Genomic DNA, 9,886 nt, shown 5'->3' with positions numbered 1-9,886 from the left:
ACTGCTCTGTGGGATGAAGATAGGTATTCAACTCCCATGAGATTTACTGCCTATAAAAACACCCTAGAGGGTCAGCGATGGGTCCGTTCCAAGTTAATGGTACACAACATGAAGAAGAATACAGAGCAAACGTGTTCCATTCCATCCCAGAGTCACTGCACTGTGTCCGCTCCATTGTCTCTAGGTATTTCAGACCAGAACCTGCCCCTCAGGCTTCTTCTTCTTCTTCTTCAAGGTGTGTATCTTGACAATCACTGGGCCCTGAAGAATTTCCTCATTCTTTTCTACAACTTCATTCTATTCCTTGTAGGCCTTTAATTCATTTCCCACTCTCCTCCTTCCCTCTTCCCCTCTCTGGTTTGTTTGCAGTCTGATGATACTGAAGGAGCTTTTTGTCTGCCTTGTTCTGACCCAGCAAGAGCTGTCCCATTGGGCTTGATGCCCAGACTGAACTCAGAAAGAAGGGCTCTTTGGTGGGTGGTTGGGTGCCATGCACTATATGCTTGGTTGTAAGAGAGAATACCCCATCCTGTCACAATATGCCAGTGTACCCCCTCCTTGCCCTTCCCTCCCAGCTGCATAGTTCTAGGATATACTGCATATTTAAGGAAGAGGAGGCATAACAATGATAGCATGGGTTCATGAGACTCCTTATCGAAATTTCACCAAGGAAAAAGATGAGTCACTACCAGCATCATCAGCCTAAGGCTGATTCCTTTGGAGTGGAGGTCAGACATGCCTTCACTCTCCAAACCTTTTACCCATCTGACACTGACTGTTCCTCCCAGACAATCTGCTTTTCTGCTAGGTCTGATAATTTGTTGAAATGACTGCACAGAATTAAGCTGATCATACTCAAAGATTGTGGCGTTTCTTAGGGACATAATGATTGAGATTCAGGATCAGCGGTGACTTTGGATATGGTTGTTTTATCAGGTGAACCTCTTTGAAGAAAGAAATCTTTTTCAGCCCACCTCCTACTCTATTCCCTCCTCAACCCACCTCCTCATCCTACTCAAACGGGTGTCCCAGAGCTCTTTAAGTCAGCCAGTAATACAGCCAGCTCATACAGCACAGTCAGTATAACTATCTTAGCTCTTGGCCAGGAAAGCCTACAGTGCCACTCCTTTCTTATCTCTTTGTCAGATAGTTGCTGCCTCTTGCCCCATCCCCAGTGTTAGAGATTTCTCTCTGCCTCCTGGGCCTAGAAAGCTCTCAGCATGGGAACCTCTGGTTCTGAGAATAAATTGACCTCCTGTCTCCTCTTGATGATGGTGAGAACTCTCTTCACCTGGAATGGTTCATTTAAAGCCTAGTAGAGAAGAAACAGCTGCCCTGTCCCTTTGGTAGAGTTCTGTACACTTTTATTTGTAGAATCCCACCCCCCGCAATGGTGCTATAAAAGTCATTTAAAAAGCTGGATGATGGGGCGAAGGAGCTGCGCGCGCTTTTGAATGCGAGGAACGCTGGAGTCTCCGTTCAAATCCCAAGGGCAGTTTGCTGGAGTGCTATGTTCAACTCCATGTGTAAATATTCCTGCCTCTCCATTTATGCAAAAGCTTGGTTTTGATACTGGGGTCCGTATTTACCTTATGAAAAGGTCTCCAAGAGGTTTATCTCATTCTCCATGGGCAGTGAAAACGATTAATTCTAAATGTAATGATCAGTATCAAAGTATGTATGAACAAAGACTAACTGATGAAGCTAAAATTTTGAAAAACCTTAATCATCCAAACATTGTTGGTTATCGGGCTTTTACTGTGATGGCAACCTGTATCTTGCTATGGAATATGGAGGTGAGAAGTCTCTATAAATGACTTGATAGAAGAGAGGAATAAAGAGAATCCAGGTCCTTTTCTAGCAGCTATAATTTTAAAAATTGCTCTCAACATGGCCAGAGGATTAAAGTATCTGCACCAAGAAAAGAAACTGCTTCATGGAGACATAAAGTCTTCAAATGTTATAATTAAAGGCGATTTTGAAACTATTAGAATCTGTGATGTAGGAGTCTCTCTCCCACTGGATGAAAATATGACTGTGACTGACCCCGAGGCCTGTTATATGGGCACGGAGACTTGGAAACCCAAAAAAGCTTTGGAGGAGGATGGTATTATCACAGACAAAGCAGACATATTTGCCTTTGGGCTTACTCTATGGGAAATGATGACTTTATCTATTCCACACATTAATCTTTCAGATGATGATGATGATGATGAAGATAAGACTTTTGATGAAAGTGACTTCGATGATGAGGCATACTATGCAGCTTTGGGAACTAGGCCTCCTATTAATATGGAAGAACTGGGTGACTCGTACCAGAAAGTAACTGAACTCTTCTCTGTGTGCACTAATGAAGACTCCAAAGATCGCCCTTCAGCAGCACATATTGTTGAAGCCTTGGAAATGAATGGACAGTGATCACTGCATTCTCATGATCACCTCAGCATGAAGTATGGATCATGAATATAACTCTTCTCTTTACTGTAATACATTTAGCCTCACTCAGATAATCCAGTTACTAGGCTTTTTGGGTGGTCTGTTAAGGACCATAGCACTTTGCTCATGTTGGAATAACTGTTTTTTTAGGATTAGCGTATTTCTAATATACTTACGATGACAAGCATTTGGGACTATAGTGAGTTTAGTGGGAAGCTTAAGAAATTATTCACATATTTTATGTCTAACATTTATTCAGATTGAATGACTATTACTTTATTAATGGCCTTTGTCAAATATTCTTTATTATAATGGAAATAAGCACACAGTAAATACAAAACAAATCTTATTTGTTTTTATATACATTAAACCTTTTGCTGGTCTTTTTTGGCTTGTGTGCTTATTGAATGACCTCTGGAATTAGAGACTGCCTCAAGAGAGTAGCCTCTCAATTCTCTAGATTTTGTTGTTGAGTAACTGATTTATGGCTTATCCTGTCCTCTTCATCCTCCCTCCATCTCTGTTTTTGTTTAATTTATTAAACATTTTCTGTACTGAAATTTCATTACTTTATATTTACTAATTTGTATCCTAAACATTTCATGTTTTTAGTAGGAAAAAGAATAAAACTTACACGGGACAATATTCTAAAATAAAGGATACTTTAGGTTAAAAAAAAGCTGGATGATATAAAGAAAATGTGGCATCAGGACTGGAGGAAAATTCATCAACAACCTGCATTATGCAGATGACACAGCCTTTGCTGAAAGTGAGGAGGACTTAAAATGTTTGCCACAGAGAATCAAAGGCTGAGTCCTTCAATAAGGGTTACATTTCAACATCCAGAAAACAAAACTCTTCACCATTGGGCCAGTAGGCAGCATCATGATAGATGGAGCAGAGTTAGACATTGTCAATGATTTCATCTTTCTTGGACTATACACTTGGAAACTAACAGCTGGGAAATAAAAAGACATATTATATGGGGAAATTTTGCTGTCAGAGACCTCTCCAAAGTACTGAAGAACAAGAATGTCAATTTGAAGACAAAGGTGCACCTGAACCAAACCATTATCTTTTCATTTACCTGCTATGCAGCTGAAAATAGATCAGTGAGTAAGGATGACAGGAGAAGAATGTATACCTTTAGATTGTGGTGTTGGAGAAGAGTGTTAAATATCCTATGGACTGCAAAAGGGAGAGACAGATAGGGAAAAGGTGTAGCCAGGGAGCCCCTTGGAGGCAAAGATAGTGTAATTTATCTCACATATTTTGGGTATGTAATTAGGAGGAAAGGGCATGATGCTTGGAAAACTGGAGGGTCAGGGAAGACCTTCAGGTAAGACCTTCAATAAGGTGAATTGACACAATGAATGTAGCAATGGGTTTGACTATGTCAGAGACAGTGATAATGACACAGATGAGGGTAGCGTTCAGCTCCGTAGTTCATAGGGTCACTCTGAGCCATAGCTGATTTGATGGGACTTTAACAGCAACAGCCACCACCCAGTCATTTGACAGGAGTTAAAGGCCATCACAATAGGGCATGTAAAGCTGTCTGTTACTCTGCAGGAGGGAAACTTAACCTGAAAAATTTGAGTGCAGTTGTGTATCACTTGATGCCTACAATATGTTCAGTGATATAGGACATTATGAGCTTTGGAAATCATGCAAGTATCTGTGTCTGAGAAGTGAAGAGCACCAATAGCCTTGGGAGGCTGCTTTGTAGCTCAAAACATGGGCAGCTACAGACACCCAGGTGAGCACTCAACCAGGTGAGAGGCCTTGGAGGCTCCCACTGAGGATGCCTTAGGTGAATGCTGGCCTGGATCCCACCTCACTGCCTTGTCTTCTCTACTAAGTCAGCCGCAAGAAAAACCATCCCTCTCATGAGTTCCTGTGCAGGAAGGGGATGGTGCAGGCCAAGGGGGCTTGAGCCCAAGCCAGGACTTGGGCCCCCAGAGCACATACCTTTCCATTGGTACTCCATGGAACTACACCTAGGCAAAACCTGGGGACCAGACATGCTGAGTAACAGAAGCCAAAGGGGATCAGGGCTGGAAGTTTGGTCCTGAACCTACACCTTCAGACTAGATAGCTTCTTGGCCACACACAGCTGCCAGGCAGAAATGGCACACCACTCTCCAGATACAAGTCTGGTATTGTGGTATTCAGACATGGAATAGATGGTATACCAATTGACATATTTCAGCTAACAGATGCTGCCCTGGACGGACTCACCAAGTTGTGCCAAGAAATCTGGAGAACAAACACTTGACCAACTGACTGGAAGAGATCTATATTTGTTCCTATCGCAAAGAAAGGTGACCCAATAGAGTGTGGAAACTATAGAACAAGCTCACTGATTTCACATGCAAGCAAGATTCTACTGAAGATTATCCAAAAACGACTGGAACAGCACATCAGAAGAGAATTGCCAGAAGTCTAGGCTGGGTTTAGAAAGGGTCGTGGTACTAGGGATATCGTAGCTGATGTTAGATGGATCTTAGCTGAAAGCAGAGAACACCAGAGGAATGTCTATCTGTGTTTCATTGACTCTGCAAAGGCATTTGACTGTGTGGATCATAACAAATTGTGGCTGACTCTGAGAAGAATGGGAATACCAGAACACTTGATCGTGCTAATGCAAAACTTATGCTTGAACCAAGAGGCAGTCGTCAGAACAGAGCAAGGAAACACTGCATGGTTCAAAATTGGGAAGGGCGTACCCCAGGGATGTGCCCTGTCTCCATACCTTTTCACCCTATATGCAGAACAGATCATCCGGGAGGCTGGGCTCTATAAGGAGAAATGCGACATCAGGATTGGTGGAAGATCTTTCAACAATCTGCGTTATGCAGATGACACAACCCTGCTTGCTGAAACTGAAGAGGACCTGAAGCACCTGCTGCAGAGGGTCAAGGACTGCAGCCTACAATATGGATTGAGGTTCAATGTCAAGAAGACAAAGATTCTCACCACTGGACCAGTTGGCAGCATCAGGATGGATGGTGAAGAGATTGAGATTGTACACAGCTTTAGTTTGCTTGGCTCCACAGTCAACACTCTTGGCACCAGTAGCCAGGAAATTAAAAGGTGCATTGCCATGGGAAAGTCTGCTGTTAGGGACCTCTCCAAAGTACTGAAGAGCAATGGTGTCTCTTTGGAGACTAAGGTGCATTTGATACAGGCCATGGTCTTCACAATCACTTGTTATGCATCAGAGAGTTGGACAATGACCAAGGAGGATAGGAGAATTGATGTCTTTGAGCTGTGGTGCTGGAGAAAAGTATTGCGAATACCATGGACTGCTAGGAAAACAAAGATTTGTCCTGGAAAGGGTTAAACTGGGTGGCTCCTTGGAGGCAAGGATTCTGAAGCTCCGTCTAACATACTTTGGACATGTTGTGAGGAGAGACCGGTCCTTGGAGAGGGAGATTATGCTTGGGAGGGTGGAGGGATGACGCAGGAGGGGAAGGCCCTCTATGAGGTGGATTGATTCAGTGACTGGGATAATCAGGATGGGAGTGTCAGAGACAGTGCGGTTGGCACAGGACAGAGCAGAGTATAGGGCTGTTATACATAGGGTCGCTATGAGTCACAAGCGACTCGATGGCACATAACAACAACAACAACAACAGTTGCTTGAGCTTACAGATACTGTAAGTAGGCATGAATCCCATTGAGATAGGGCCAGTAGGGAGAGTATGCTATGGGAAGGGGTTGGCCTCTGCTTTCCCCCCAGCTCAGATGGCTTGAGGCACTGTTTGGAGGAGCAGTGAACCATGTGCTCCAAGCAAACTCTGACAGCCACTCCAGAAGCCCAGCAAGTAGGAACGGGGGAGCTGAGGGCCCTTGGGGCCCCTGCACAGCAAAGTGCCTCCCAGCTCTGGGGACTGCAGTCCCCTTCACCACCTAGGAAGGCTGATGAACATGTCATGCACACTGCCTTACCATGGCCTTCAATGGCCAGGGGGAGATGACCACTTCAGCACATCTCTTGGTCAGATGGGGAAAAGAGTGAAAGGCTCCCAAAATTACTTGGAAAACAGACTCCGGTGGTAATGTTGAAGTCTTCATCTAATAGATAGGCATAGATAAAAAGAATGATGCCCAGTGTTGGCAAGAACGTAGAGAAATACCTGCCTCTCTGCTCATACCTTGGATGCCTCTCAACCAAGAAAATTAATTAAATGACATAAAAATGGGCAAACCTTTCAACAAACAATTTAATCTTGGGTAAAATTGATTGTAAGCTAAGGTCTGTTGACAAGATATTTAGCATAACAATTTATATAATAGTGGGGAACTGGAAACAGCCTGCATAAATTTAGCTCTTCCATTACTACAAAATAGATTGGAAGCTAGTTGCTGTTGACAGGAGCTCTGGTGGCCTAGTGGCAAGAAGCTGCGCTGCAATCTCAAAAGGCATGCAGTTCTAATCCACCAGCTGCTCCACAGGAGAAGGATGGACAATCCCCTCCTGTGTGATTAACTGCCTCTGAAAACCAGCTGGAGGGTCAGCTATGGGTCAGTTCTGACTCAATGGTACACAACAACAGTTGCCATTGAATTGACTCTAGCTCTGGGTAGCACTGTGCTCCAGAAAGGTTTCTGGGGGGGGGTGGGGGTGGCTTTAGGCACTGTTCCTCTGAGTGCCTGTGAGTGAATTCAAACCTACAGCCTTGCTGGTGGTTTGCAATATATAGGATTAAACCTTTGCACTACCCAGGAACGCCACAGAATACAATACTTAAAATGATGTCATCATGGAAGATAGAGAATGTAAAAAAAAAAATGTTCCAAAATCATCTATAAAATGAGGTCTCATTGTGTTTGGGGGAGGAGCGAGTAAGAGGGTAATATTTACCTGTTGAGATGGACATGTAGCTTCTCTTCTTTGGACTCTTTTACAACTTGTCTGTTGACCTCCTAGCTTCTACTCATTCCTGTTCCTAACCCTTAGCCAGAATCACTTTGATTCAATCATTGTTTTAAATTTTATTATAGAAAATTCCAAACACATACTGTGTCCTTGTGAGAGCAGCAACTTAGTAGGACTGCCTTGTTTTGCTGGGTCTTTCAAGCTCTCCCACCTCCTAAGAGTCCATTTAACCACTTTCATGTTTTGCATTTTAATAAAAAATACTTGCATGCTCCTTCTGCTTTAGATAGGTCTGGCTTTCTCCAGTTTTACTACACAGGAGTGGAAGAGTACAGTGGCCTCATGGTCCCATATCCCAGTTTGGCTCAACTCCGTAACTCAGCTTAAGTGCCATCAAGTCAGAACTGACTGAGAACTGACCCTCCCTCCAGGAGGTTTCCAGAGACTGGGCATCACATGGGACAATGTTATGGGTCCTTCCTCTGAGGAGCAGCTGGGGGATTTGAAGTACCAGAAGGGCACCAGCTTTGGGTTGGCTGTTCTTGTGGCCTGAGCCACCAGCGCTCCCTGCTCCACGTGATCAGCTAGTCTAATTCTTCACTTAAGGCCCTTGAGATTCATTCTTGCCCTCATACCCACCCCCTTTACACCCCCCTCATAGATGACTTTGACACAAATCCTAGAAAAGTCATTTTCTCTGTAGATAAATAGGTATCCCTAAAATGATGATGATGTTGTTATGTGCCGTTGAGTCGCTTGCGACTCATAGCGACTCTATGTACAACAGCTCTAAACTCTGCTCTGTCCTGTGCCAATCTCGTTGTTTCTGACACACTCAACCCGATTGCCCCAGTAACTGAATCAATCCACCTCCCAGAGAGCCTTCTCCTCCTGCGCCTGCCCTCCACCCTCCCAAGCATGATGGCCTTCTCCAAGGACTGGTCCCTCCTTACAATATGGCTGAAGTATGTCAGACGAAGCCTCAGAATCCTTGCCTCCAAGGAGCTGCCCAGTTTAACCCTCTCCAGATGAATCTGTTTGTTTTCCTAGCAGTCCATGGTACCCTCAATATTCTTCTCCAGCACCACAGCCCAAAGGCATCAATTCTCCTTCTATCCTCCCTGGTCATTGTCCAGCTCTCTGATGCATAACAAGTGATTGCAAAGACCATGGCCTGTATCAGATGCACATTAGTCTCCAGAGACACACCGTTGCTCTTCAGTGCTTTAGAGAGGTCCCTAACAGCAGACTTTCCCATCGCAATACGTCTTTTAATTTCCTGGCTACTGTTGCCAAGAGTGTTGATTGTGGAGCCAAGCAGACTGAGAATCTTTGTCTTCTTGACATTGAGCCTCAATCCACATTGAAGGCTGTAGTCCTTGACCCTCAGCAACAAGTGCTTCACCTCCTCCTCAGTTTCAGCAAGCAGGGTTGCGTCATCTGCATAACGCAGATTATTGAAAGATCTTCCACCAATCCTGATGCCGCATTTCTCCTTATAGAGCCCAGCCTCCCGGATGATCTGTTCTGCATATAGGGTGAAAAGGTATGGAGACAGGACACATCCCTGGGGTACGCCCTTCCCAATTTTGAACCATGCAGTGTTTCCTTGCTCTGTTCTGATGACTGCCTCTTGGTTCAAGTATAAGTTTCGCATTAGCACTATCAAGTGTTCTGATATTCCCATTCTTCTCAGAGTCAGCCACAGTTTGTTATGGTCCACACAGGCAAATGCCTTTGCATAATCAATGAAGCACAGATAGACATTCCTCTGGTACTCCCTGCTTTCAGCCAAGATCCACCTAACATTAGCTACAATATCCCTAGTACCATGACCCCTTCTAAACCTAGCCTGGACTTCTGGCAGTTCTCTGCTGATGTGCTGCTCCAGTCGTTTTTGGATAATCTTCAGTAGAATCTTGCTTGCATGTGAAATCAACGATATTGTTCTATAGTTTCCACACTCTATTGGGTCACCTTTCTTTGGAATTGGAACATATATAGATTCCAGTCAGTTGGCCAAGTGGTTGTTCTCCAGATTTCTTGGCACTACTTGGTGAGCACGTCCAGGGCAGCATTTGTTAGCTGAAATTTGTCAATTGGTATACCATCTATTCCTAGGGACTTATTTTTTGCTATTTCCTTCAAAGCAGCTTGAACTTCTTCATCACCATAGGCTCTTGCTCATATATTGTTTCATTAAATTCTTCTGTGTCTGCCGATTCCTTTCGATACAATGACTTAGTATATTCTTTCCATCTTCTTTTGATACCTCCTGGATCGTTTAATACTCTGCCTAAGGCACCCTTGATTATAGCAACTCGAGGTTTGTATTTGTTCTTAAGTTACTTGAGCTTAAGAAATGCTGAGCGAGTTTGACAGTTTTGGTTTTCTGACTCCAGCTCCTTGCACATTTCATTGTAATATTTTACTTTGTCATCCTTGTGCTGACTTTTGAAATCTTCTGTCCAGCTCTTTAGTATCTTGAATTCTTCCTTGTGCTTTGGCTTCTCTGCGCTCCAGTGCAATATTCAGAGTTTCTTCTGACATCCATTTTGGTCTTTT

The 9,886-nt window shown here is 43.8% G+C and overlaps 1 pseudogene; it reads left to right on the top strand.

Moving 5' to 3' along the window:
* The first annotated feature begins 1,454 nt into the window (after window positions 1-1,454).
* LOC102853015 lies at window positions 1,455-2,418 on the top strand (annotated as a pseudogene).
* Window positions 2,419-9,886: the final 7,468 nt, after the last annotated feature.

Source organism: Elephantulus edwardii, unplaced genomic scaffold, assembly GCF_000299155.1.
Source record: "Elephantulus edwardii isolate Elephantulus edwardi_28Jun2011 unplaced genomic scaffold, EleEdw1.0 scaffold00291, whole genome shotgun sequence".
In the NCBI taxonomy this organism is placed as follows: domain Eukaryota; kingdom Metazoa; phylum Chordata; class Mammalia; order Macroscelidea; family Macroscelididae; genus Elephantulus; species Elephantulus edwardii.
Note: the sequence above shows the minus strand (reverse complement) of the source record. Positions and strands in the feature narration are given on the sequence as shown.